Source organism: Dermacentor albipictus, chromosome 1 (assembly GCF_038994185.2).
Source record: "Dermacentor albipictus isolate Rhodes 1998 colony chromosome 1, USDA_Dalb.pri_finalv2, whole genome shotgun sequence".
Taxonomy (NCBI): Eukaryota; Metazoa; Arthropoda; class Arachnida; order Ixodida; family Ixodidae; genus Dermacentor; species Dermacentor albipictus.
This window is the reverse complement of record NC_091821.1, coordinates 63,491,256-63,518,440: the sequence shown is the minus strand read 5'-3', so window position 1 is coordinate 63,518,440 and position 27,185 is coordinate 63,491,256. Positions and strand designations below refer to the sequence as shown.

General features: G+C 49.8%; 1 protein-coding gene across 3 annotated transcripts in view; it reads left to right on the top strand.

Annotated features, from left to right (window-relative positions):
* LOC135912490 (protein qui-1-like) overlaps nucleotides 1-27,185 on the top strand; it is a 725,699-nt gene that overhangs the window by 399,262 nt on the left and 299,252 nt on the right. The window lies entirely within an intron of this gene.

Sequence of the window (27,185 nt, the reverse complement as noted above, 5' to 3'; positions counted from 1 at the left end):
CCGACCGACCACGCTGGCGGATCGGTGTCCAGACCCATACTTTGTCACCGGGTTGATAAGTGACGTCGCGGTGACGAAGATTGTAGCGGTCGGCGTCATTTTGTTGTTGGTAGCGGATACGCATTCGTGCGAGCTGGCGCGCCTCTTCGGCGCATCGAGCAAATTCGGCAGCATCAGTGACAACATTAGAGCAGCAGGTGGGTAAAAGCATTGCGTCCAACGTTGTGACAGCTTCCCGGCCGTGCACCAAGCGAAAAGGGGTGAAGCCGGTAGTTTCTTGAACGGCAGTATTGTATGCGAACGTAACATATGGGAGAACGTCGTCCCAGTTCTTGTGGTCGACCTCAACATACATGGAAATCATATCAGCGATCGTTTTGTTTAGCCTTTCTGTGAGCCCATTCGTCTGGGGATGGTAAGCAGTGGCTTTGCGGTGAACTGTACCACTGAGAAGCATGATATCTTCTGTGAGCTTCGCTGTAAATGCTGTGCCCCGGTCGGTTATAACCACTCTAGGGGCACCGTGGAGGAGTACGATACCATGTACAAAGAAGGTCGCAATATCATTAGCGGTGCCTCGTGGGAGAGCTCTGGTTTCAATGTACCGTGTAAGGTAGTCTGTGGCAACAGCAATCCAGCGGTTACCAGCCCTCGACGTGGGGAATGGTCCAAGCAAATCTATGCCAACTTGCTGAAAAGGGATCCTCGGAGGATCCACGGGATGGAGAAGTCCAACAGGACGCACGGGTGGTGTCTTGCGTCTCTGGCAGTCGCGGCATGTCTTCACGTATTGCTTTACGTCACGGCGAAGGTTAGGCCAGAAGTACTTTTGGCGTATGCGTGAAAACGTCCGTGCGAAGCCCAAGTGGCCCGAAGATGGCTCGTCGTGAGAGGCCCGCAGGATATCGTCACGTAGTGAAGACGGCACTACAAGGAGGCAGGCGGTTGCGGTCGAGTGAAAACCTAATTTGTAGAGCACGCCATCGCGGAGAAAAAAGGAGGATAACTTGCGCATAAACATACGAGGCGGCTCTGGTAGACGGTTCTCAAGGTAGTCGATGAGCGGCCGGAGTTCTGAATCATCGCGCTGTTGCTTGCTGATGTCTGATGCTGTGATAATGGACAGAAATGCGTCCTCTTCATCAAAGTCGTTTGGCGATGGTTGAAGTGGAGCACGTGACAGGCAGTCGGCGTCGGTGTGTATACGCCCGGACTTGAATACTATCGTCATATCGTATTCTTGCAAGCGAAGACTCCAGCGTGCAAGACGGCCAGATGGATCTTTCAGATTGGCGAGCCAGCACAATGAATGGTGATCTGTCACAACTCGAAACGATCGCCCGTACAAATATGGTCGGAACTTAGTAATTGCCCACACCACAGCCAAGCATTCCTTTTCCGTAGTGGAATAGTTCCTTTCAGCTGGAGACAAAGTGCGGCTTGCGTATGCAATCACGCGTTCGGCTCCATCCTGCCACTGGGCGAGGACGGCACCAAGGCCAACGTTGCTGGCATCCGTGTGCAACTCGGTGTCACTGTCTTCGTCAAAGTGTCCTAGAACAGGAGGTGTGCGCAGACGTTTCCGGAGTTCACAGAAGGCTTCTTGTTGGTCCTGCTCCCAGACAAACGGAACATTATCCTTAGTCAACCATTGCAAAGGTTCGGCTATCCGTGAAAAGTTAGCCACGAAGCGTCGATAATATGCGCAAAGCCCTAGAGAACGGCGGAGTTCGTGTTTGTTCGAAGGTGTTGGAAACGAAGCAACAGCAATGGTTTTGTCGGGGTCTGGTCGAATGCCCTCGTAGCTGATGACATGGCCTAAAAATTTGAGTTCGTCATACCCGAAATGGCATTTTTCAGGCTTTAAAGACAGACCAGCAGTACGAATTGCGGCAAGAACTGCTTGTAAACGCTGGATGTGCTGCTCAAAAGTTTCTGAGAACACAACGATATCGTCTAAATAGACAAGGCATGACTGCCACTTGAGACCTGATAGAACCGTGTCCATCATGCGCTGAAAAGTAGCAGGCGCAGAGCACAATCCGAAAGGAAGGACCTTGAATTCGTAGAGTCCGTCAGGCGTAATAAATGCGGTTTTCTCACGGTCACGCTCATCAACCTCTATTTGCCAGTAGCCGCTGCGAAGGTCCATCGATGAGAAGTATCGAGCATGTCGAAGGCGGTCCAAAGAGTCGTCGATGCGGGGAAGGGGATAAACGTCCTTCTTCGTAACGTTGTTAAGCTTGCGATAGTCAACGCAACAACGCAGTGTGCCGTCTTTCTTTTTCACCAGAACCACAGGTGACGCCCATGGACTGGTGGAGGGCTGTATGATATCGTCGGTAAGCATTTGTTGGACTTGATTTCGAATGGCGTCTTGCTCTTTACGAGAAACACGGTAGGCACGTTGGCGCACAGGTCTTTCATTCGGATTTGTAATAATTCTGTGTTTCGCAATAGGCGTTTGGTTGACCTTCGATGTTGAAGCGAAACAGTCCGCAAAAGACTGTAAAAGGCTCCAAATGCAACTGATAATTTAGACTGATATTTAGACTGAATTTCAACTGATAATTTAGAATTCACATCAATATTGTTGTTGGCTGGTACGTCACAGTTAGAATCTTCATCAGTGTGTCCTACAGTTAAACAAGCGGGAAAGTCACTGACTAGCTCCAAATAGGCAATGGCAGTTCGTGGGGCGAAGTGCTGGTATTCACGACTGAAATTGGTCACTAAAATCTGAGCAGTCCGTGACGACAGCTGCAAGATGCCGCGGGCTACGCAAACCTGTCGCGCCAACAAGACTGACAGATTGCCTTCAGCGATTCCGAGACGGGGAGGATCATCGTCTGTTTCTACGGTGATCAACGCAGTACTCCTGGGTGGTAAAGTAGCACAGTCACCCGAAACGCGTAACACCGTGGACTGTGGGTGGGAGTCGCCCGAATGAGTTGCGTGTTCGCTGGAAAAAGTGACAAGTAACTCGCGAAGGTTGATGATTGCGCCGTACTCCCGAAGAAAGTCCATGCCGAGTATGACCTGCCTGGAGCACTCTGCCAGTATAATAAATAATCCGACAAATGTGGCCTCACGAATTTGTATCCTCGCAGTGCATTTGCCGATCGGCGTGAGAACATGACCGCCGGCTGTACGGAGTTTAAGTCCTGGCCATGGTGTCGTCACCTTGCGAAGTGCAGTAACCAGTTGTCCGCTCATGACAGAATAATCGGCACCAGTATCGACAAGAGCGGTTACCGGGTGGTTATCTACAGAAACAAGTATGTCGGCTGAAACAGGTTCACGGTTTTCGCAGGAAGGTGTCGAAGGTACGCAGTCGTCGTTGTCGTCATCGTTATCGTCGTCGTCGTCGACGCCGTCGTCGGGGGGTCGCAGCGGAGGATCTTTCGAAGTGCGTTGGACAGCGGCCCCACCCCCAGAGGTCGCTGTTCTTAGTTTCCCCGACTTGGGCTCGTGGCCCGGTTGCCCACGGAAGCGGAGAACGTAGTGTAGCGGCTAGGTGACGCCGATCGTCGAGGAGGTGGTGATCGTGACTGGCGCCTCTGCGGAGACGGAGATCGGGTCGTTGGCAGGGACTGTTCAACCGGTGGGAACTGCGCGTACGGCAACGAAGGTTGACTGGCCAGATATTGCTGGATTTCTCTCGGGCGCTCTCCCTCACGTGGGCGACGAGCGCCGGGGTGATAGCCCTGGAGTCCTATTCTTCGGTAGTAGCAGGCACGGTACAAGTGGCCCGCTTCGCCACAGTGGAAGCAGAGTGGCTGATAGTCCGGTGTGCGCCACACGTCTGACTTTCGCGTATTGATTCGGGGGCTCGTGGACCCGTATATATTTGTACGTGAAGCTTGGCCCTGGAAGTGGCACAGCGGTTCTTCAGAAGAAGGCGGGTTACGGTGGTTCCCGGGTTGCGATGGTAGCCTCACTGCTTGTGCATAAGTCAGTACGGGGGCGGCTTCAGGTCTGGTTTGCACGAATGGCTGTGCCGCCTGGCGGACTTCTTCGCGGACGATATCTGTGAGGGACGTTACGGTCGGTTGAAATCGTGCTCCCTGTAGTCGATCGAGCTCCTCACGCACGACACTACGCACAAGCTCTCGAAGCGCATTGGTGTCATAGGGCAACGAGAGAGAAGACGCTGATCCCAGGCTGATTTGGCGATCGTAGGCTGAGGAACGTTGCTGAAGGGCTGGCTCCATTGTCGTAGCCTCACTGACGAACTCAGCTACTGTACTTGGAGGCCTTCGCATCAGTCCAGCAAACAGCTGTTCTTTCACTGCACGCATCAGCAGGCGTACTTTCTTAGCTTCTGTCATGCCAGGGTCAGCACGCTTGAAAAGCCGCGACATGTCCTCGACGAACATGGCGACGCTTTCGTTCGGCCTTTGAACCCTGTTCTGAAGGGCTTGCTCTGCTCGTTCTTTTCTTGCAGGGCTGCTGTACGTATCGCGTATCTGCTGCTGAAATTCTTGCCAGGTGGTAATGGATTGCTCGTGGTTAGCGAACCATGTTCGGGCAGAGTCCTCTAGGGCGAAGTACACGTTCCGTAACTTTTTCTGCTCGTCCCAATAATTGACGTCAGCCACACGATCAAAGTCGTCAAGCCAGTCTTCTACGTCCTCAAAAGGCTCACCATGGAACGGCCGCGGCCAGCGTGGGGTGTGGAGAACCAGCGACGCAGGAGGCTGTCCCGTACCGTACGTCTCCTGTGTCTGGCTTGCGGTTGTGGTGGACATCCTCGGCAGATCTTGCAGGCCGTATTCCGGAGGCAGTCTCTGAAGCCGTCGGCTTTTGCGTAGGTTGTCCACTTCCAGTTCCTGGGGGTCAGAGTACATAGACGCGTACCCAGCACGTCCACCAGTTTGTCACAAACAAAGCCACAAAGGACTTCGGTCGACGCTGGAGATCTCTTTATTGATCGCTGTCCTGGCACCTTCGTCGTTCTCTTCTTCTGCGAGCCACCCAACATGCCTAGCATGTCGCACCGAATTGCACCGTGTGGCTGTCAGCTGTGTCGAGGTCGTGGCAATATATATATATACCTTATAGGTTGAGGACGCAGGTGCGAATAAAAATACGATGCTTTATTTCCCACCCGGGGTCCGGCCTTCGTAGGAACTAAAGTAACATAGGAAATAACGCATATTGTTTTTTTTTTTTGTGCATACGTGCGTTCTCTACGTATGCAAGCGCCTGTTCAACTACCGGATCCCGGCAGACTCTCCCATAATATATATATATATATATATATATATATATATATATATATATATATATATATATATATATATATAAACTCGAAAGTTGTGGGTTCGGTTCCCACTTGCGGCAAGTTGTTTTTTCATCCACTTTAATTTCCATTCATTTAGCGTTTCTTTATTTTACTTTATTAAGCACAAGTAATTTCCCCTATGTTGTCGTTGGTGTCGGTGTTTGTTGGCTTCTCATGATATGACTGATTAAAATCGGGTCCCTCGGTTAACCCCCTTCTTCTCGGTTATATATATATATATATATATATATATATATATATATATATATATATATATATATATAAAGTGAGAGTCTGCCGGGATCCGGTAGTTGAACAGGCGCTCGTATACGTGGAGAACGCCCGTATGCACAAAAAAAAAACAATAGGCGTTATTTCCTATGTTTTTTTCTTATTTACCTATTTCCTATGTTTATTTACCTCCTATATATATATATATATATATATATATATATATATATATAATCGTTTTCACCTTCATTTTTGCCTCTAAGTTTTTTTATTTTAAACTTGGTTGCAATGTTTAACGGCCGAATTGTTCTGAATTACGCGGAACTGGATGTGTCGACCCCTGTTGATCACTTCAGTAATCTTCATCTACATGCGAAGCCCGGTCTTTCACCAAATTGACACGGCGATCTTCTTCCAGATTCAATGGTAAAATCATACTTGAGCACAGTTTGTACAGCGCTTTTGAATCCATAAGAAAGCAGGGAGCTTTTCTTACTGAGCGCCCCGGTAAATATTGATATCAGTTGCTCTCGTTTATAAATCTGAAGCATTCCAAAAGATAAAACGCTAATCAAGAACACGTATACCCTCCCCCCCCCCACACACACACAGACACACAAGCACTCGCGAGCATTATTAGCTTACCAATATTATATATGCTGCTCTCCCTCATGTGTGCCCTGGTTATACATAGATGAGAAACACCCACGAGGACGCCATGCTTGCAGTCAATACAAACCGTGGCAAGTGGCTGAAATACGCTTTGTGCGCCACGTTACGTGTTACGATTCGCGCCTCACGGCCTCTACTTCCCACGCCGTACGAGCAAACTTCCGGCTCCGAGTTGTAATAGCTTTCTGCCCTTTTCCCGCGTATACCTTACGCAACTCTCACCCGACTGCTATTACGGAGTGGGCGAGCGCCATGCATGCAGCGTGCTCCCTCTGTATGCACCTATGAGAGCCTACAGCATGAAGCTGGCCGCCGGAGGCGAGCCTTTCTTTGAACTATCGAAGGCTTAGCGGCGGATACTCTGGCCGGGGAAATTGCGAAGCGGCGTACTTTTCGGTCGGAGGCGCGCGGCGGCCATAAAAGTTGGGCCGAGTTAACTCGGGGAGCCAGCGCTGGCACGGTCCGGTGAGCGCACGCAAATCAGGTTCTGGCCGTGATGCACGCGTGCCGGCCATCGGGGCCCGACGTCGGGTGACACTCGAGACGACGGGCGTCTGCCCCGGACGCGACCCGAAGACGCTCGGGGCCGGCTCGCTGAATTGGATTAGCGCGCATTATCTCAGGAGGGCCTCGAAGGGGGAGGGCGACGGCGCTATATCGTGACGGCGGCAGCGGCGGTCGCGAGCTGTGCTTTCCGGGCGGCAGCGCAGACCCCGAGATTACCTCTCACTGTTACCACTAAACTAGCGTGATAGGGGCCGAGTGTCCTGGCGGCCCTGGACGGCCCCTTTTTACGACGCCGGCCGTGATCCGAAGGAGAGGCTTCGAGCGGCGCAGTTGGATTGTGTGCGTGCGTGTGCGCGCGTGTGCGCGCGTGCTACAGTGGTGATCGGACTCGTATGTCAGGAGCGGTTTCAGGACGCGACATCGGCTTGCTGCGCTCGTATCCCAATTCTCCTCGACGAAGTTTGCTTGCTTCTTTGTTTTAAAGCGGAGCTTTCTTTGCCTCTTCCTTCGACTTTCGCACTGCTGCTACTGCTGTTGTCTGGCACACGGGTGCAAGACAGGAGCTAGGCGACACGAGATGCTCGTTTGTACCCCATGTTGTGCCATTACCACAAGCCCGGATCCCGAATCTGCAAGATGCAGAATCTATCCTGCGAGCGCCATAACTCTCCCTTCACAAGTCAAGATGCTGCGCCTTCGTGCGGGAGAAGCCTCGGCGGAGCAGCGTGTTTTGACGTGTCCGCGTGTGCCCGACGGCCCGGCGCCGCACCTCCCTTGCCTGGAGGTCACCGCGCGCGCGAACTTTGAACCGGGTGGCCAGCGCGGTCGCTGGTTGGACCCCTCGGACGACCGTCGTGTGCTGACTTTGTATTGGGCCGGTTGAGTGACAATGGGCCTCGGGGATTATAAAAGCAGAGACACGCCGCTCGAAAACAGGATCCGCTGACCCCCACCTGGAGAGAGGGTCGCTCCCGACTGGGGTGAGATGTGTCACGCGTTTTCGCCGGACGCCGTCGTGCGAGAACAGTCGCGTTTGTGTGAGCTCTCGGCCCCAGTGCCGACCCGTTCATGTCCTGTATGATAACCTGTATATAATGTATAAAGTCCCTTTTGTTATTCTCATCGACGCCAGGCTCGGAGTCTTCGCTACCAACGCTCTGTCACGAAACGGGTGACGAGCGCTACGGGACCACAAAGCCGTATTCGTGGTGCAGCGGTGCAAGTTCGTAACACTGGATGGCAGCTACGGGATTGACCGGCATCAGCTACCTCGGCGCGGTGAGTGCCTGAAGTTTACCTCAAACACCAGACTTTCTCTGACACAGGTTATAGTAGCTTAGGGAAGGATTTGGTGTTGCATTGTGATAACCTTGTGTGTTTCAAGCCTAGTAAGAGTGTTTTGAAAACCAGGGGATGCTGAGGGGGTAAACAGGGCAGTGTGTGAAATACTTGCATATGTCTTACTAGTAGTGTTATAGTAGCGTACGGCAGGTATATTCAAAAAGGGTAAACAGCAGGAGGACAGTGTGAACGATGGAGAAGTACAAGGTGAAGGAACTTCTCGAAATTTGTGAGGAGTTGGGCATTGAGTTGGGCTCAACCAAAAGAAAGAATGCGATCCTTGAGGTCATGAGGACCGGGGACGTAACGGCTGAGGAAGCCGCAGAGGCCTGGGCGGATATCAATGAACGTCGGGAAAGGGAGGAGAAGGAACGTTGCGAGCAGGAAAGGAAGGAAAATGAACGACGGGAAAGGGAGGAAAGGAGAGAACAGGAACGCCGCGAGGAGGAAAAGCAGGAAAGGAGAGAAAAGGAACTTCGCGAGGAGAAAAAGGAGGAAAGGAGAGAGAGGGAGCGACGTGAGCACGAGCTTAAAATGAAAGAGTTGGAGATCCGAAATAACTCGCCGGCGCCTAGTCTCACTTCTAATGTTCCAAGAATACGCGATCAACTTCCACCCTTTGTCGTCGGAGAGGATATGGCCAAATACCTCGTGAAATTTGAGCACGTCTGCGAACGGAATAGCATTGAGCGATCCCTTTGGGCACAGAATCTGTTAGCCTTGCTTCCTGGGGAGGCATCAGACGTAATAACTTGCTTATCGAAGGAGGCGTTTGAGAGCTACAGTGATGTGAAGGAAGCGCTACTGCGGAAGTACAAATTGTCGCCCGAAGCTTTCCGGCAGAGGTTCCGGTATGCAAAAAAGGGTAAGGAGTCGAATGTTGACTTCGCGTTTCGTCTAAAAGCCGACTTGGTGGAATGGCTGAAGGGCGAAGAGGTTTACGACGACCGCGACAAAATTGTCGAATGCATCGCGTTGGAGCAGTTCTACCGTTGCATTGATGAGGATGTCCGGCTCTGGCTGCAAGATAGGCTAAAGGATGTTAAGCTAAACAAGGCAGCAGAGTTAGCGGAAGAGTATTACACACGCCGCAGCTTGCACAGCAAGGCAGTGCGCGTAGAAAAAGCTGATAGGAGAGATTGGTTTTCCGGGAAGCCCGACGAACGGAAGCAAATCACGCGTCGCGAGTTTCGGGACGACGAATCCCTTACCAAAGAAACTGTAAGGGAAGGACAGAATGCATCTCAGAATGATGACGATGGTCCGAAACAGCGAAACGAAATGACGCGTTCTTTTGAAAAGCGAAAACCGTTAACCTGCTACAATTGCAAAAAGCAAGGGCACATCGCTGCAAGCTGCCCAGAGAGAATTGCTTTTGCAACGATACGGGAAACTCACAAGAACATACGTCTATTGGAGCCCTATGTGCAGGAAATTAAGGTAAACGGCAAGAAGTGCCGAGCACTGCGGGACTCTGCAGCAACTATGGACGTTGTTCACCCGTCTTTCGTCTCCTCGAGTGATTTTACGGGAGAGTGCGTTAGGATACGGCAAGTGGCCGAGAAGGAGAGTGTCTGTTTACCGATCGCAACGGTTAGCATTGAAGGAGAATTTGGGAAACTTAACACCGAAGCCGCTGTGTCAGCCGCCCTCCCGGAGCAATTTTCCTACCTCTTCTCAAATAGCTCGGAGCAGCTGCTGAGGGATCAGGGCAAATCATTCTTTGCCGACGTGGCGTACATGGCCCCCACGCGATCCAAAGCGCGCCCGCTGTCGAGGGAACTTGGCTTAGCGTCGGTTAGCGAAAGGCGGTGCGGCACACGGACCGATCACGGTAACTTGAGTGGCGAGCAGTCACGGGAGAGGCAGAGCTCGGAGGCTGGCCTAGGCGAGCGGGTCCTGGAGGTGAGTGGGAGTGACGCGTGCAGTGCTAGCCGCGATAGAGACGCGACGCCGCAATTAGGCGACGCGGGCTCCACACTCGCTCCGGTTTCCGCCAGCTGGCAGGAGCAGGCTGCAGTTGAAAGGGAAACTCGGATTCGCGAACAACAGGAAGATTGTTCACTAGCCGATCTGAGGAAGAGCGTCAAACGGGGAGTGAAAAAAAAGGAGGTTTCATTTGGCAAGGAATCTGGCTTATTGTACCGCCGCTACACGGATAAGCAGGGTCGCAAATATAAGCAGCTTCAGATTCCGCGAAAATATCGCCGGGAAAAATGAATGACCTCATTTGCTTCCTCAGAAGTATGTTTTCGGTCCAAAGCGATTTCAAGGGGACCATTCTATTTGTAATTATTATTGCTGATTAATAATTGTTTCTATTTTGATGTGTTGTTGATTTGAAAACTGATTGTTTAAGCCTTGTGTGCTAGATCGTACACCTGCCTCTTGTTGCAGCGGGAGAAAAAAAGGGGAAAACAATTTAGTTAGGTTGACTTGAATTATGGCCTTGTCTGGTGTTTGACGGGAGACAGAGGGCACTTGTTCGTGTTGGGTGTTGCCTTTTGCCGGTCGGTTTTGCAAGCTGCAGAACGACCAAGCGGGACCAGTGGCGAGAAGCAAGGTCTTAGGAACGACCCGAGCGGAGCTGGTCAAGGTGCCTTGGCGACGACGTGGTGAGCAGAGCTCCTGTCCTGGCGAGTCGGACCTGGGCACGTGAGGTTACCTGGCGTCCCGACACTGGACGTGAACTTGGACGAGCCTGACGAACGTGCGCGCCTGGCGTCCGAGCCACGTGGAGGCAGCTCGTCTTCCCGGCGCCTTATCTGAGGGCGGGGATGCTGTTGTGCCATTACCACAAGCCCGGATCCCGAATCTGCAAGATGCAGAATCTATCCTGCGAGCGCCATAACTCTCCCTTCACAAGTCAAGATGCTGCGCCTTCGTGCGGGAGAAGCCTCGGCGGAGCAGCGTGTTTTGACGTGTCCGCGTGTGCCCGACGGCCCGGCGCCGCACCTCCCTTGCCTGGAGGTCACCGCGCGCGCGAACTTTGAACCGGGTGGCCAGCGCGGTCGCTGGTTGGACCCCTCGGACGACCGTCGTGTGCTGACTTTGTATTGGGCCGGTTGAGTGACAATGGGCCTCGGGGATTATAAAAGCAGAGACACGCCGCTCGAAAACAGGATCCGCTGACCCCACCTGGAGAGAGGGTCGCTCCCGACTGGGGTGAGATGTGTCACGCGTTTTCGCCGGACGCCGTCGTGCGAGAACAGTCGCGTTTGTGTGAGCTCTCGGCCCCAGTGCCGACCCGTTCATGTCCTGTATGATAACCTGTATATAATGTATAAAGTCCCTTTTGTTATTCTCATCGACGCCAGGCTCGGAGTCTTCGCTACCAACGCTCTGTCACGAAACGGGTGACGAGCGCTACGGGACCACAAAGCCGTATTCGTGGTGCAGCGGTGCAAGTTCGTAACACCCACCGCGTCGAATGTGCACAATGCCCTCTGGAGCTCCCTGGGCTACATTGGCCTCCTGACAGCTATAGATATACGTGACCACCCTCAAAAGCATTGCAGAAACTACAGTGCTTACCTTTCTGCTAACGTGCGAGTCCAGGAGGGACGTAGATAGAATTGTAGAGAGAAGGGGGAGAAGAAGCAGTTCCCATACAAGGGGGGAGAGGGAACAGGTGACTTAAGAAGGCAAGGAAACACTACTACTATATAGACACACCAGCGGTTGCGGGGAAACTGGATAAACTTAAGTTCAAGGTACCGTATACAGTACGTTTCTGCTATTTCTGAATAATGAACACCATGCAAACATGTCAAGCGGACAACTTACGCAGAGCGTGCAGAAGCAGAGCCACATTAAGTAAAGCGTGCCGCAGTGTCCAGGCGACACTACGGAACCGTGAAACCAACACTTTTGTGCCTGCCGTTGTAGCTTTGCGGCTATGGCATTGCTCAAGGTCGCGGATTTGATCCCAACCGCGGCAGCCGCATTTCGACGGGGGCGAGATAGAAAGTCACGTGCACTTAGATCTTGGGGCACCTTAAAGAACATCATGATGTCAAAATTAGTCCGGAGTCCGCCACTATGGCGTGCCTCATAATCCGGTTGCGGTTTTGGCACGTACAGCCCCATAATCCAATTCAAATTTAATACTTTTTCCACGATGCGATGTGCCATCTGGGGCTCAACCCTATCACAAGTTATGAAATATGGCCCACAACAACGCCTCAAGTAAACACCTCTCCCTGTGTGTTCTGTGTACTACGCAGACAAATAGCAGTGGTGCACGCAAGGTAGCGTTTAACATCGACTCACCACTTTTGTGTTAGAATAAACTTTGAAGAAATTAAGCTTTCGCCGTCAACATCACCGCTAATTATCGTCAATAAAAGCAACCAACACGGAAAGTTTCGCCTACACTCATTCCCACAGTGCGTGGGATCTGCATAATTTTTTTTTCTATTTCTGTCTTTTATTGTCGGCCAGTGGTGAAGCTAAACCACGCTGTTAGGTCTGTCAAACGATGGTTGTTGTATCGACACCCTAGTTGGAACATTATAGCTAGATATAATATTTGAGATAAAGAAGACAAGGAAGAGTTTCTATTGTGAAGTTACGTCAGCTGCCGTGGTGTGTTTGAAGGCCAAGGTTGCATTTTTGCTTTCACTACTTATTAGCGACTGAAGCAAAATCATACCCATTATAGAGATCACTCTGTATAAGTGTATACAGCTTGGCCTCCACAGTGACCGGCATGCTCACTTCAGTATAGGCTGATTCAAGAAGTCGGTCATTACAGAGCTTTACTGTACTTCCCGCACGATGCGAGGAGGCATTCTTTCACAAGTTTCTTTTTTTTTTTTTTAGCTATGCCTTAGTGAAAGCACCATGCCTTAGTGATCGTAGGGAAGGGAGGGGGCGAGGGAGAAGCCCACCTTTAAAGAGAAAAGCATAAACGAGTCTATACATGCATGAGCGCTTGCGTGCGTTTGTGCCTGCATTCTTGTGCGGTAGATTTGATTCTGCCCACTCAGCGCGGCGCACGAGCTCTCGCTGTCTGCAATCAGCATGGTGGTAAAACACAACACGCGAATGTGTGCTCAGGTGGGACCGGTAAACCCAGCGTGCGAGCACCACGAAAGCTTGTTTTCGCTAACCGCGTCACCGCCTGCAACAGGTTGGCGGCTGAGGTTGACGCGGCGGAGTTATCGATCGATGCGAGCAGCTGCAAGTCATTGACGTTGTTTTCCAGCATAGCGCGTCCCGTGCGCCCCTCTCCGGTTATTTGTCTTCCGCGGCACGAAATCCACACGACCCGGAAACCTCGCACTTTCATTTTCTGTTTGTAAAGTGGTCGATGGTCGATAGTCGGCTGCTTGCCATTGTTGAAGACGAATTGTTTTACGGTAGTGGCTCGGGTCACGATCGAATACTTGTGGAGCCTGGTGTATTACGATGACTTCAGGGCCTTGTCCCGCGTTGAGTAAAAAAGGGGACTAACTCAGTCCATATACATGCAACCCGACCATTTGTATTTACAAGTTTCTTTTTCTGGTTTTTCTTTTATGTGTCGTAAGGTTACCCTGCACGAAATGAGAAAAGAAAAACGTGGTTTATATTGGCAAGTATGTAGGTTTGCATGGATTTTAGTGTTGAGAAGATTGATTACAGCAACGTCCTCTAAACTTCGCCCATGTGAGAAATCACCCGCCGGGTCGATAGCCCAGTGGCTATGGCGTTGCGCTGCTAAGCTCGTGCTTGCGGGTTCAATCCCCGGTAGCGCATTTCGATGGACGCCAAATGAAAAAAAAAACGCTCGCTTATCTAAATTTAGGCGCACGTTAAAGAGCCCTATAGGTGGTCAAAACTAGTCCGGAGTCTCCCACTGCAGCGTGCCTCATAATCAGATTGTGGCTTTCGCACATAAAACCTCAGAATTTAATTTTATCCGAAAATATGATTGCGCAGGTGGTGGATGAGGGTTAGGGGCAATTTTATTCCTCGACCTTCACACTCATCCCAGCGAGGAATGTTGATGGGCCTCCAACATCACTTAAAGGCAGGTGATATTCTGTACATGTCAAACGTGCTTCCTCGACAGAAGGAAGCCGAAATGTGGCGGCGTGTTGTTTAGGCGTGCTGTATTGAAAACTGTTTTGTACAGTTACGAACGTGGGTAAGTTGGCGAATCGCATTGTTAAACTCTCCCCACGTCACTTTGATCTCGTTGTTTCTTAGCAACTACTTCCGAACACCATTCTAGTGCCCATTTTCGTAACCACCTACAAACCGTTTTCACCGCCTTTCAGTGAACCGGATAGGCAGGAGTGACAGATTTTGCGAGCCCTCCCTCTCTGTATCATCGTATTACTCCTTCCTAAACCTTGAGAAACTAAATGCCGTCTAAGCTACGCATGTAGTATAGTGTAATCGCATAAGTTACCTCGGCCCACGCCTTTCGGAGTGCAGTGGTTAAGATGCCGAAGTCTGGTGAAACGAGGCCTGAATCTACGCGCAGAGGGCGCCCTGGCTCGTTAGGTATCCTAACGTTCCTATCCGCGCCGGCTGCGGCAGTCATCCATAGCTACCAGATTTTCTTTTTTTTTTCTTTTTTTTTCGTAGCAACGTGGTCATTCTGTCCCCTGAGTAGGGCGTGCCGCAAGCTCTCGCGTGTCGGACAGTTTCGCCAATGAAAGACAAAAACACCGCACCGATTGTTTTGACGGCGTATGCGGCGCCTGGCAAATTATGCGTGAAAGACATTTGCATGTCCACGACTAAAGCTCATCTTCGCCGAGAGCACCTACCAATGGGAGGGACATTTGGGAATGCTGGACGAGAAACGAGGGTAGTTACCGGCCGCTCGGGCGCGCTCATAGGACACAATATAAGATAAAAATAAAAGATAAAGCGAAATGAAACACCGTAGAGAAAATGAGCCCACATCTCTGCAAGAACATATACTATACTACTTTTAAATGTGGGCTCCTGGTATTTTTATGCATCATGTGTAATTCTAAATTTTTCCTTTCCATATGTAAGGCCTATCTTTTTTTTCTTTTGGGAGGGGGGGGGGGGGGGAAGGGAATTGCGAATGGCAGCAGTGAGCATCGTTAATTGCCCTAGCTTTATCCAGCGTTGTGCATTAATTATGAAACGCAGTATAGCTGCCATTATTATCATACTTCTTTTTTTTTGTATTTGTGGGCAGAAGCAGTTCAGTTAGAATTATGAAAGTAAGCTGCTGCTTTGAGCCCTTCGATGCTGTCGTTGCATTTATTTTTACTTACTCGATTTCAACTATACCACACAATGGGCGGGAAATCCTGCAGCTTGAATGACTGATATCAAGTGGCAATGATGCAAACAAAATTGAAACTGTGTAATTGCTTTCTTCCCAGAGAAGCATTGCTCGAACGGTCTTTTAAGGGAGTTTTGTCATGTGTCGTACAAGAAGGTGACACTACATAATTATACGCGGTCAATTTAGGCGCCGCAGTTTCAGTCGGTCAGGCGGCCAACTTGAAACACTTTTCGAAGCGATGATCGTGAATACAAAATGTTTATGTTCAAGCTATTGTCGAACAGAAGCTTTCTATGCGTGCACACTTGCTGCAGCTGTGTCTCCGAGCATACGTTGCGAAAGAAGTCGCAGCCTTCGCGTCACACCACCCGCGTGGTTGCGTAGTGGCTATGGTGCTGCGCTGCTAAACACGAGGTCGCGGGATCGCATCCCGGCCGCATTGCGACGGGGGCGAAATGCAGAAACGTCCATGTACCGTGCTTTAGATGCACGTTAAAGAACCACAGGTGGTCAAAATTAATTAGGAGTCCCCCACTAAGGCGGGAGTCATAATCATATTGTAATTATGACGCGTAAAACCCCAGAATTTAATTTTAATCTTCATGTCACACCCTTAAATGAGCTTTAATTTTTCATGCCAGATGTCCGCCCAAGAAAAGTTTAGGTTGAAGAATTCCTAACTGACCATTCATTCTAAGTTGAACCCGAAGCTCCTCACGCAGTAGCAAAACAGCCATCCTCTCTAAGTAAAACTGCACGCGTTAGCCGATGACATGAGCTTCCCGAAGCAAGATTCCCTATATTAACCTTAGCAGCTAAATTCCACACAGTGCTGGCAAACCAGCCACTGAATTCTCGTCCCTCAATTATCAGGCACGCGCCACTGCACGGGGGCGTTGTCCGACTCGTGCCTGTTTAATGGCACGAGCAGGTCGAGCCAGTAATCGGGCTGACCGAGCCCGATGTGGCCGCGTTTCGACGAACTCGCTTCTGCCGAGTCGGAACAACGACGGCACTCAGCATCGAGCCGAGATGTCAACGCGTTAGAACTGGGCTTCCGGTTTCCGCTGCCGTCTGCAACAGCTCTATTTCGTGGCAATTATTGCTACAATGAGATTGCATTACACAGTGCTGGTCTTGGCCTTCTCCTGATACTATATTACCGCTGCCGGCGCATAAATCGCGACGTCACAGTGGTCCCGCGCAAGCTGGCGGGCACGACTCGTTTGCGTTTACATGCACGCTGCAAACGGGACGGGGTGGGTCAACCGGCCTGCGCCACTCGGCCCAACTCGACGCTCGTTCCGCCCGACCGGCTAGCATTTACATGAACTCGACAGGCATATTTTAGCCGTCAAGCCAACTCTATCCGCTTCTGCTGGGTTCATGTAAATGCCTTGAATGACTCCGAGCAGTCTCCGCAAACATGTAGCTCAGACGGCTCTCCAGTCACATTAACTACGCATGCGTGAACGACAAGTGCTGGTCGGACCAGTAAGCCATAGCGTGCGACAAGGTCACCCCGGCTCGCCTTCTGGCAGGTTTAGGGGAATTTAGCTCTAGCAAGTAAGATATGAACTGCTTTCCGTCGAGGCTGGTAAACTAAAAAAAAAAAAAAATGATGCAGATCCCTTGTGTATGTTGGAATCTACACGAAGTGTAGCTTTAGTGCGGCGGTAAAATATCTATCATACGACTAAAGGCGATGCGCACAACTGTGTCTATCAATTTTATTCATTTTTATTGTATGCGTACTATAATCTGGTGTGATGTTTATGTTTATCACGCTCAGGTCAAAACTTTATCCTCATGCAATTTTATAATTACTGGCTACATCGCTCACAAGCTATGCTTAAATACAAGCACCATATTGTCACGTGGTAGTGACGTTAAAGAACACAGTAGCAGTACTGTGAAAGACAAAACTAGCTTTTATTGGGCGAACCTGTGCCCACAAAACAGGGCACACTTAAAGCACAACGATAGCGGCGAACACAGTCGGCGATCGTCGAAAATCTGATCAGCGGGTCAAGCGCGTCGGCTTTTATACTGCAGTCGTCGAATGTTCCAGACTAATCGTTCGGACCCGCGTGCCTTCCACAAAGTTCTACACCATTCGCGTCATGCGATGAAATCAGATAAGACAGGGTTCGGCGACAACAGACAGCCGGATAGAAGCATCGATAACTTTCCAGAAACTTCGGATACATGCAGGCGCATCCCGCGCTGTGCGATTACATTTGTTAGGCGGCGAAACGTGGTCGCCCGATAAAGATAAGTACACGCGTCAATATCAGACGGATGAACAGTGATAGACGTAGGTGTGAGATCCGTGCAACGGAAGAGTGAAGGCGTGCGGTCCTCGTCGAGGGAAGAAGGGGAATTGTGGGTAGAACAGAGGTGCTCTCAGTGACCCGTATGGTGTGTAGGGAGACCATCATTACTATAATAGGCAACGAACACGCCGATGAAGCTGCTCGATCTGCTCATGAAGACTATGTGCAAGAACCAATCCCGCTGTCAAGAACAAATGCAACCGCGAAACTTCGAGTGCTCGCAAATGATGCCACACAATCGTTGTGGAGCAGAGCTTCCAGCACACACTTCTGAATCGACTGGATCGACTTCTGTCTTCGACTTCGTCCTCCACTTGGACTATCCATACCCGAGACAACAGTCCTAGGGTGACTGTGGCTTGCCGTCGCTTTTACAAAATCCTTTGCATTCTACATCAAAAGGGAAGATAGTGATGCGTGTGACCACTGCACAAGCGAGGAAACTATTTAACACGTTCTTTGCCGGTGTCCCCGATGTTTATTCGTTCGAGTGGCCTATTCGGGAGACTATAGTTCTTACGGACGTTCCCCACCTCCCCTATTAATTTTTTTTTCGTGCAGTTGCTTTATCTCTACACCCCCCCCCCCCCCTATTCTTCCCGTTTCTCATTTCCCCTTACCGTTCCCTCAGAGCGGAGTAGCAAACCACAACCTCTTCCGGTTAACCTCGTTGCCCTTCCCACCCCGTTTCTCTCTCTCATTAGTACTACACAAATAAGTAGACTATTCCACCAGAAGGTAAAGGCAAATTAGGACAAAGAAAAAAACTAGTTCCTTTTATGGTTCACGCTTCTCGGCCACCAGTCCGAAGTCGACCACGGATACATGTAATTCGCAATGCGGTTCGAGCAAATCCCGCCACCCGCTGCAATGGTACTGACCCAACTCTCAGCGACGCCTGTTACCGGTGCGAACCGATAGTGCTTAGGCGATCCCGATGAATGGGATTTCCAGTCCGGGAAGCTAACCTATAACCTGAACCAACGTTGTTGGGATCACGTAGAGAAAGCTTGTGGTGGCTCTTACTTGCTCTCCCGCGTTTGCTCGCACCGTGCTTTGCCTTCGTATCCGTAGCTGTGCGTGTCGTTGCTGATGTGTATCACACCACCGTGCAGCTATACTTCGTGCTCATTTCTTCGCTATCCGCTAACCGCAACGCACAACCAGACCACGAGGCAGAACGGCTAATACATGACTGCGTCGCCTACTGCAGAGTGGCTCCATGCTCTTCCGTTTTTTTTTTTATTCTGCCCGCTTTCCAGCAGTGATCAACGCGCCGCCAGTACAATTGTGCTGCTTATATATACTCGCTGTCACTCGGCTGAAAGTTGACTGCAGTAGGTCAATAAGTGTAGCGTCTCTCGTGTCCATCGTCTGTGCTCTCTTCGGAAAGGAGCGATTTCTCTAGAGACGTTGTGCGTGGACAGCGAATGGCTTTCCCTGCAGTCGCCACTGCTCCTGGGCGTTCCACCGCTGTGACGAACTTGGCGTGTGCGTTCTAAGGGAGCGCCACGAGCATGCGCAGTGGGTCGCGCATGGCCCTTGCAAGAACCCGGCCTCCAGTGAGGCTTCCAATGTTTGAACTCGGGGCTTGTTTCCTCTTGTACCCTTATACGGTTCAGTGAGCAAACAACCTGTTCCATCGTGCCGCCGACCTGCGACCAATTAGGTGTGCTATAGTGAACCGCGTCGCTCAGCCTTCCCAGCGCCGTGTTACGGGGCCCAGCCTGCGGTCGCGTGCTGCGCGCACGGAGCATAAGAGCCCCTTTGTTTTCCAACAGAACCTGGCCGCAGTATTTTTTTTTCTTTCTTCTTTTGTTATCGCGCTCGCTCCCGAATCCTTTGTTTCCAGCCGCAACTTTGTTGCGCACCCTGTGCGTTCTTCCCCTGCGCGCCTCCCCGCGCTGACGTGGTGTTTGCTCGAGGTGGAAAAACAAACTCAAGGGCGCTCGCGAAATCAAGGCAAGTGGTTTTGCAAACGCAACGCGTCAGGCTTCTGTTCCAATTTGTTGCTTTTTTTTTTTCTCTTCATCCGTGTATACCCTGGCTGATGCATCTAGCGAAAGACTATGCGATTCGTCTCACGATTCGAGTGGTCGTCTTGATCATCCAGAAGCACGTCAGACAAAAGCGATTCAACGACTTCATGCGGTTTTGTTTCCAATCGCCTTACACATTAGTTTGCAGTCCTTCCGTCATTATCGTCTTCTTTTCACAGCCTGGCCGCCCTCTTGCTGTTTAATGCCTTCATGCCGAGAATCACCTTCACATAACGGGCTTCATCGTCACATAATATAAAGGAATCATCGTTCATTATGGAAGCCTACAATTGAAATGAAAGACGTGCGTGCTCTCCACTGTCTCTCATTAATGTGACTGCGCCACATTGTGCATGACCACCCGCGACTACTGGAAGCTACGATTATCATGGGCATTCAAGATTTCATGTATGGCTCGCCGCGTGAGGCGCCTTCTATTCATTTGTTTACCACTAGGATTGCCATTGTCAGATTAACGTTCCCAGTGGCTTCGACACACCCTATATATACACGTCCAATCACACTGGGTGCAGCGCGAGAAAGGAAGCGAGTCATTAAGCATGAATCTTGAATTATTGTTGTCTTGTCCCTGCAAGGCGCCTTATTACGAAAGTTTGACAAGCGCTTTTGAATTTGCTACGCACGCTTGCACGCAGACAGGAAGGGCGGGCCTGTCTGGAAGTGCCGAGTTCAGACGTAATTCGATGCTCAGGTATTTCGCGTACAGCCAGGAATATTCACTGCAGGTAAACCTGCAAGTCGCAGTAAGACATGTGAGTGTGCGCTTAATAATGTGCTAGACCATATTGCCTTTGAGTGCTTCGGTCTTAGAGCGAAACTGTGAGGGTTCATTTGTGTTCTCTATATACTGCAGGACATTATATACTTAACGGCACTCCTTGAAAGCCGTATTTTTAGAAGATAACGAATTACTTATGCGCTAGCACGTTACTAAAAGCACAGACGCCAAACACTACCGCGCATCAACCGTCTGTTAGTGTTTCGTGTCTGTGCTTTTAGTAAGGTGCTAGTGGTGCATAAGCAATAATGAAAAGTTCTGCAGCTTGTTACACCCTTGTAACACGCTAAGGCGAAACCCTGCTGAGCACTTGGTAATGCGCATTTCGCATAGTCGCGTTGCTGCTTTCGCTGTTCGGCTTCTTCGGCTCGTCTTCGACGCTTATTAAAGGCCACTTTATAGACCGACGTTATCGGCGCGCGGGCGAGCGTCGCTCTACGCTGGGTGCGTCGGAGCGCCTTCGCTGCGTCCGATTACGTTGGCTGCGCCACTGCGTCGACCCATCGATCGAACTATAGGCGCTGTTGTACTCGCCAACGTGACGTAACGTGTGCGCGCGCTCACGCTCCGTAGGACCATCTTTAGACCTTTAGCTGCTGCTTCGCGCTCGTATAGCGGGGTCAGACTCGCGCCCATTGCGACGTTACATATCTCTTCGACTTTACGTTGCATCCTCTCAGCAGGAGATTGAAACGTATGCCGTTCTGTGTGTTGTACGGGTTATTTCATTGAATGTATGCACTGTTCGCTTTACTTTGCTTAGTGCTTGTTGTCTCAGCCTTGCGGGGTTATGAGTCATTGCATTTTTGGCTCGCTTGGGAGGTATGAGCCATTGCTGATGATTATAGTTTTTGTACCATTGTACCGTACGGCGCTTTTTTTCGCTGGTGCTCGCGTGTCTTCCAGAAAGTTCTACACAATTCACGTCGCGTATAGATGCAATGAGATCACACAAGTTTCGGTGTCAACAGACAGCGGATAAAAGTATCGATAACATTCCAAAAACTTCTGATACATGCAGGATACATGATAAATGTATACATGACATACATGATACTTCTGATCCTGCGCTGAACGATAACATTTGTTAGACGGTGAAACGTGGTCACCCGATAAACAAGTGCACGTGTCAGTATATACAAGTATATAGAGTGCCTAATTATGCACTTTTTTTCCTTACATAAGTTAACGCTCTTTGTATACTGAAGATTATTGCGCAGTTGTGAATTCTGCCCTAAGTTCAATCGTCCCGCTGTAAAGGCAGCGAGTACGAGGGCGAGCACAAGGCGAGCTTTTCGCTTTAAGCCTAACCAAATGCACCATCGCCCTGAATGTCCAAATGAAAGACAATTGTGTTTCCTCGAAAGGAGCTTCGGCAGCCTCTGCTCTCCCGACGGGCTCTATATAGTTCCTTTCATCTGCTCGACGTGGAAGCAGCAGGGAACGAACGAAGCGATTGAACAACGTTATGCATACAATAATCACAGCTCGCCTCGCAGTATAGAACTGTACAACATTTCACGACTTCTAGCGCCCAATTTTCAAACTTTTCGGCATTGTTCATTTCGCCGGAAAATGAAGATGTCTTTCACTCCTCTGTAGGTCTCTCAGCCTGCTTTATTTTCTTGCTTCTTTTCTTTTCATTTTATTTTTTGTCCTTTGTACTGCACAATGCGTTCTTAACTTGATTTAAGCGCAAGAGGGGACTGCAGGAAGAGCGAGGTAATTGCATCGGTACAAAGCGAGCGCGTCCTTTCATTAACGCCGAGCTCCTTTCCTTCGCCAGTATTAGGTTTTCTTTTTCTTCTTTTTTTTGCGTATATATTTAGGTGCTGCAAACTGGACTCTCTGGACGTGCGTTTCCGTTCGTTATTTCTCACATTTTCCCGCGAGCGCTTTTGTTTAACTAAATTATCAGTTTCCCCCAGGAAGCAAAGCTCCAAAACTCTGACGTCAGCGCTCGAAGCCGCCGTGGTCGCTGGAGGTAGTATAGGCCGCTCCACCGAGAGCTCCGCCCGAGCAAACCTCTTTCAGGTCGCTGGCGGTTCATTGCGAGCCAGCCCCCCCTGGGCACACCACGACTCCAGCCGCCTACGGGCCTGTCAGAGATGTGAGGCGCCAGAAGGCAAATCGGCGCGGCGCACAGAAGAAGAGCTCGCGCACAAAGCGCTCTCGGTGGCACACGAGGATGAACGGCCATGAAACCATTTGGAGGCACTCTGTCTCACCGCCAAGCGCGAGTGCGCGCTTCCCGTTTATAGCGGCGGCGGCGTCGGCGACGGCGCGCTGCAGCTGCGTGGTGGGTGCGAAATAAACTGCCGCAATGGGGAGAGGCAGGCAGCGGCGGGAAGAGTAGAGAGTTTTAGGCCAGCGGGTTTACGGCCAGCGGAGCGGAGCGGGCGAGCGGAGACGCGACTGCGCATGCGCACCACGCTGAGGCGGCCAGCGGTTTTACGGAGCAGCGTTTACGCCCGCTGGAAAGCACTCCCCAGCGGAGGGTATACGCAGCGCGCGAGCGTGCGTAAGGGCGCGCGGGCGTGTATGGGAAATGCAAGACGGCAGCCGCGAACATGAACGCCGGCAGTTCTGCATCGAAGACGGCGACTGCCGCGCTGACCCGTACATTAGTACTCAGTACATTATTAACAAATAATGCACTGAGAACATGTAATATATTTTTATTCAACATTTCTTGCATAATAAAAGCAAGCGTAATTCAATTTCATTTCTCAGTAACTCCTATTCGAACCACTAGGTGGGGCAGCAGAGCGCCCCGCTCTTTACCCCGCTCGAGCGGGTGATCCGCTGGGCTAAAATTCTTTTTTCGTGAGCCGCTCCGCTGGCGCAACGGTGGAGACCGCTCCGCTCCGCTGGCCGTAAACCCGCTGGGCTAGTGCCGGCGCTTTCGCCGCCGCCCCATATTTCAGCGCGGCCTGGCTGCGAGTACCCCAGTCGCCCCCACCTGCGGTCCCTATTCCCGCGTCGCCGCCGCGTTGGCCCGCCTTGATAAAACGCAGGGACATATATGCTGACGGTTTCGCACCCATTTCCGCCGTGCTTACGCATTGGGCCGCGCAGTGCGCGGGTATCATTCTTTTCCCGCCTATTTTTTTCCCCCACTTGCATTCCTTTTTCCCCTCCTGGCGGTAATAGTGATTTTGTTTCGTTCGGTTATCGAAACTAGTGACATGAAGAAGCGTGTAACAAATGTGAGGCGTGCTTTACCACCGTGGGAGCGCAGGCTGAACTCTGAGCTCGTTTAATGACGGTGGGCTCGCACAATCACTTTCAAGTTAGCTCATGATGAGGCAGCAGACTTCAAAGAAATTCTTCTCTCCATGATCATGTTTCTTTGTTAAGAGTTGTATTAATCTAGCTGTTGAAAACAAACAAACAAAATGTTCAATACAAACCGCTGACATCCCATTGTGCCTTTTGTTCAATCGCGCACCAACATTTCCTTTGAATCAGCTGGAATGCTATGCGTTGTCATGTACTGTTGACGTTTATTATACGAACGCTAACTATACTCGGTTAATTCAGGTGAACGTTATCGAATTCTGTGTAGAACACTAACTTGCTAATGTATAAATCAATTATTCACCCTGTTTTACAGTACGCTTTATTCCTCTGGAGCCCATCCATACAGACAGCGTGACGTTCACAAAATTCAATATCTACAAAGGAAAGTGATCGTTTCATTTATCATCGTTATGGGAGTGATTTTTTGCTCTTGTCTCCCTGGCGCTCTTGAATTTTCCCCTGCTATGCGCATTATTGGCGCTGTACGTTGAATCGATGAAACTGCTGCACTCCATTATTCACTCATCTTGTGTCGTCTATCTGTTGGTGCTTACTATCGCGTTTTCCAGTGCTTTTTTTCAACTACACGATGCCACAGACCCACCCTCAAGCCGATCATTTTTGCGCGCACTCACAATTTTAAAGATAGCGTTTGTCCATGTTGTCTAACGCTAGATCACGGATGCCCGCTCTTCTCCGCGAACTACCACTGTCGGATTTTTAGACGTACTTCAATGATGTTGTGTACCGCAATTTATTGTGCCGACTCATGTTTAAGTTTACTTTTCTGCTTTCTACGTTTTAACTTAATGTAATGCGTAATGCAATGCTCCGACAGGGGCCCTGAAGGGTTAAATAAATTGGTTAAAGATGATAATGATGATTTTTATTTCATTTGCACTTGTATACACGCTCCTTCAATAGGCCTGGATAGGGCTACAGCATGTGAAAATAAATAAGATAATAAAATGTCCTAGAACAGGAGCTATTTGGCATATTTAGGTTCAACTTGCCTATCAACGATATATTCCGTGTGCGCTTTTGTGTTTCATTAGCGCAACCGGACGCATTCGTGTACGGTTGTTCCCAGCACCGCTACAATTTAAACATAATTGAAAGCAACGATTGACAGCTGCTTTTTGAACAGTGGTGTCAGCGGCGTTTGCCCGATATTTATAATTTTCGGTGTGGCACAGAAGCTCTTCGTCTGCGACCAGCACGAACTGGCCGAGAGCCTTGACACAAAGTTGCACAAGGGAAGAAGAATTCCTATAGTAAAAAAAAAATGTTTGCACTTGAGTCATACTCGTATGTTGAAACCAAGGGTTCATACACGAGATATATGTACGTATTATTGGCAACTTTGTGTTACACACTTTGTACACAGTGAGAGTTTCATTCTTTTTTTAAGCAATTGTTGAAGGTTATAATTATTTTCATATACCTGTCTATATGTTTCTCTTGCTTGGCGATTTACTTTTAGCTACAATTTTAGGACAGCTGGCTTTTTGGTCGTCAGAACTTTCATTTTGTCGCCGTGATAGCGACAGTGTGGCGTGGCGCGCGCTTCACCGTATACGGGACGTCGGAGATTTTTGACATTTTCTCAACTTGCTCTATAGATGAAAGAAATTTTAAAGATTGCAGCTATTCAGTAATATCGCAGTCCCCATTATCTCTGCCGTGCATTATATTGAAATATTGAGAAGTGCTGGATTTGCAAGCTTCTATATCTGTCTGTCTTTGTATAGTGAGGTCAAGGAACATGAACATGTTAAAATATCTAATATATACTATCAGAGCGATAAACGTATGTCAATGTCCTTCCCAATACAGAAGTTTGGTTCAATTAAAACACAATTCACAAAATTCACAATGGAATTCGCTTCAGAATAAATGCTTCAACATTGACATCTCAATATGAGTACAATTTACCAATGAACATTATTTATTTAATATCGAGATAGCATGATTGTTTTAGTTCAATAGACACATTAACCGTAATACAGCGTTCCAGCAAGGTCTCGTAGCGAAAAATTGGTTAGCTATGGAGATAATGCTCCTTTAGTGAACAAAAACAATGTTTTCCAGACTTGTAATTCAAGTGTTATTGTAAGCCATCGAGCTCAAAGTACAGCGTGGTCTGTATTTGCATCATCATTTGTGTTTCTCCTGTGGAACGCTGCCTTTTCTGTCTCCTGAGTTTTTGTGATTTTTGTGTATTTCCGGGATCATCGCTCTCATGCGGGTGGCGATGGATCCTGACCCCGTTGTACGTAGTCCCGACGTGGCATTGTCTTCCACGTCGGTCTCAAGGAAGCCGTACACCCGAGATGATGACACCGCCAGTGACAGCACTGAACTGTGCACGGCGAGTAGCGATGACAGCGATGCCTTCGTCCCCGTGGTGAAGCGCAAGCCGAAAAGGAGGATCCTCGGAGAGTTTTTGCCAGGAAGTACGTCAACAGTGAAGGCTTCCTGTGGTCCGCTGCGCCACGCTGTACTATTTGTTCAAGTTGACTCTTCGGACAACCTGAAAAGCATGAATCGGCAAGTCATCTCGGCACTACTTGAAGCTCTCGTGCCGAATGAGATAAAGGACATTCGACTTAACCCACGTAAGAACGTCCTGGCCATGGACGTCGAACACCCAAGTGCTTTACGTACATTGCGAACTGTTACGGAGCTTGGCGACATCAGAGTCCGTGCTCACATCCCGCAGGACAAAGGCATGACAACGGTCGTCATATACGGTGTCGACGTCTCTATACCAAATGCTGACCTTCCTGTCCTGGTCAAACCAACTGCTGACGCTGCAGACATACTGAAAGTTTGCGAATAGGCAACTCCCATTGTGTCAAGATGATATTCAAGGGCGACTGTCTTACATCACAGGTGAGGGTTGGTCTTTTTCGTCATGTCGTTCAAGCCTATATTCCGAGGCCCCTTCAATACCACAAGTGTCTGAGAATGGGCCATGTGAGTGGTGTGTACAACAACAAGCCAACTTGCCCGCCAAGCGCTACTTCTACAGCAGATAATCCAGCTACGTGAGATATCCAGGTCGTTGCTATGCTGAGATCGCTGGTGAGTGTTATCCGAGCACTTCTCAATAATATACAAACACCATCTGCTAAATGCGCACTGAATTCCTTTGAACCAGTACTTGCGGGTCTACAGTAACAAGATGGTTTGCAATCCACAACCCCTGCGGTCATTCCGGGAATAAGTCAAGTGCGCTTCCACACTTCAATGGACCGCCAGAGGTCTGCAGTCACGGATGTCAGAATTGCGGCACCTTGTTTTTGAGAACAAGTTCCCCAATATCATAATTTGTCAACCTCATTTTTCAAAGACAATTTTACGGTCGGACTACGAATCATTTGTTTCTTCATCAATCATTGAACGT